The sequence below is a fragment of the Tachypleus tridentatus genome, chromosome 8, assembly GCF_004210375.1.
Source record: "Tachypleus tridentatus isolate NWPU-2018 chromosome 8, ASM421037v1, whole genome shotgun sequence".
NCBI classification, from domain to species: Eukaryota; Metazoa; Arthropoda; class Merostomata; order Xiphosura; family Limulidae; genus Tachypleus; species Tachypleus tridentatus.
Window position 1 is genome coordinate 58,605,185 of NC_134832.1, and position 3,234 is coordinate 58,608,418.

Consider the following 3,234-nt stretch of genomic DNA (forward strand, 5'->3'; position numbering starts at 1 on the left):
AAACAATGAAGCATAACAAACCCATGATTTTCTTTCTGATTCTGTGATTGGTCAAAATTGAATCCTTATTTATATAAAGCATGTTTCACATTGTTTCTTGGAAAGTACTGAGAATATGATCAACTAAGAAGTTACTAATAGCAACCTTTGGACCCTGATCTAAAGGGGTAGCTGAAATATACTTGTTGCCATGTAGCAATGCAAAAACATTCACGTGTTTGAATACAATGCTAAACTAACAGTACAATGGCCAAGCATAATGTTAAGAAAAATTATAGGTTTGGCCAAATAAATCATTATTCATATTAAGAGTAAAACTGATCTGCCCTCCCAACCTTTTTTACTTCCCTCTCTCATATCACAAATGTCTCCAAAACATTTTGAGGCAAACTGTTGATAGTTTGAAACTTTTATTTTTTTTATACTTAATGTATGTCTGACACAATTTCTAGCTTGTAGTTAATTATTTTGTTAAAATAAATTTATAGTTAGGTAATTCATAATCTTATCTTGTAATAATTATTAATTTGATAAATATTTGAATAATTATCTAATTATCAGTTAATTAATTAGAGTATATGAGAAAAAGCATCTGATACTTAAAAACATTTTCAATAAAGTGAAAGTTGACATTACTAATGTAATTATCTATGAAATTACATATTAAAAATATAATTTTTCATATCTTCACCTGTCCTCTAGCAGTAAGTTTATGAATTACAAAACTAAAATTTGAGTGTTGTTGCTCCATAGCAGATGTGGTGAATAGCCTAATGTGGCCTTGCTCTAACATAAACAGACATAACTTTTATCTATCGAGAATAAATGAAAAACTTATTTTTGTTTAACTATTATCTGTGCATTTTGTCTTATTCAATTATTCCCAAATTCAATATTGCAATATTCCTATTACTAATGCAAGTTTCAAATGTTAATATAGGAATATTTCTTTCATAACTTGAGATATTATGTGTAGTGTATAACAGCTTGAGAAGATAATTGGAAAATTTAGTTAGATTTTACTTCAGTAGGTGAACACAACAATGTGTTTTTAGTACTGTTATTTTTATACTCAGTTCTACAGCTCTACAAAAACAATATGCTACTGAGGAAGGTTATGTTACATTTTAAATAATGTAACTTACAGTATATTTCTCAAATTCCTTCAAGTTTTTGTCTGTATTTAATTTAATGTTTTTATAAATGCAAGAACATGAATGATTAAGATATATAATGAAATCAGTTAAGACATCAATACACTTTCTATAATATGTTTAAGTTTAATATGTTTAAGTTATATTCCAGTATTTCTATTATTCTTCGAAGTTTCATGTGACATATAAGTGTCACAGAAAAAAATAAGTTCATGTGTTATTGTGCATTTAGTCATTTTACTGTAAAATCTTCAAGACAAAATTAATATGTAGTGTACAAGTAAACCTTACTTGTAAGACATTTACAGAAAAAAAACATTGTGTGTGCTACTTCCTTTATCTCTGATGAGTTTTGGCTGCAGGAGTGTACACCTTTTCTCATAGTATCTGTTTTATCTACTTATAACAGGTAATGAGTACAGTTTTCCTGGAAGTACTAAGTCTGTAGTCAGCTCAGTTGGAACTAACCATTTTTCTACAGTAATACAACTTAGTCCACTATGTGCACTGAGATTATACTTATTATAATCTTTTTTTTTTAGTATTTTTACTTTGTCATTGCACAGCTTCTTACAAAAATGTATTTTCCCATTAAGACTAGCTGTCCTCATCCAGTGTTGTCTTCTATGTGTGAACCTTTTCTTCATGTATGCCACAAGCCTTCTGCTCCCATTCTGTTGGATCAAATGATTCCAAAAAGTCTCTTGTCTAAACCATCTTGGATCACTTCTCCACCAGCATGAGTGTGATATACTTATGTAATGCATGTGGCTCCCTCTATATGCCTCTGTCAAACTATCACTTCTCATTTAATGGCTTGTACATGTTCCTCTTTATTTGTTTAAAGTTTCACATTAATTTTTAGTTTAATCATGAAGTGGTTTTCATTTATTTCACTTCTTGTTCTATTATGACTGTTTCTTAACTTCACTTTAATCCCACTTTGTTAGTCACAGTGTTACTTATACTTTTAATTATTAGTTGATTCTCTCTACTTGTGAGTTCTGATATTTGTATTACCACTCCAGTGATCACACCTGTGACTAGCTCTGTGTATCAGGCCTCAGGTTTGAGCTACCTGGTGGGGGATTTATTCGCATTTATTTGCCATGAGATCAAACATCAAATGGATAAACCTCTGTCTCCAGACCTCATCCCACTCCTTCCTGATCAAACTAAGCCTGTTCAGGTTGGTGAGGATTTGGATCACCTGTTTCCACCTCCTGATTTTGTTGTGCCTTCCCATGCTCCACCAAAGGAGTCAGTAAGGCCCAATACGGTCTTTTTAGATTTCATTTTTCAGGTATGTGATGTTTTATTCTTTTCCCCTGTTTTCTATGAAAGATGTCATTACTTACTTTTTGACCAAACAACCCACTCCTCTTTGGTCCCCCCCTCCCCCCAATATTCAGCTATATGCTCATGGACTTCAAATCCATTTACATATCATTGTGTATATACTGTCCTTTTTTTGAGACCAACAGTCATTAAGTTCCATATTGTTTGTTTTAGGTGCACCTCAGAATCTGTAAATCTGACCCATGTCCAGTTTTTATGCTTGTGTCTTACCCTCACAACTCCTTTACAGTGTTTCTCTACCATCTATCTCCTCTCTTTAGCTCTCCACAAATTCTTGAGGAGTTTTCTAGGGACATTTTCTCCCTTCTTTACTTCACATTTCCTCATTTATCATTTTGGCTCTGACTTTACATTTGTTTTCTCTGTTGTTGGAACATTATAGTTCCTGATATGGCCTCAACTTACATCTGTTTACTATCATCTTATTTTGGGATTTACATATGGACTCATTTCTGCAGCAGTATATTTTGACACAATCACCATGTCTTTGGAATCATAAGTTGCACCAGTACAACAATACAACAACAGCCTACTGTTTGCAACCTCATTAACTGTTTGCCTCGGTTAGTACTTAATATGGCACTTGTTACCATTTCCTGTCATACTCTACCCAACCCTTATTTGTCCTTCTTTTTGCAGTGCCTTATCTTGTATTTTTCTTCTAAGACACACACCATGTCACCAAACGTAGTCACCAGGTGACTACCTGGTGGGTTCTGGT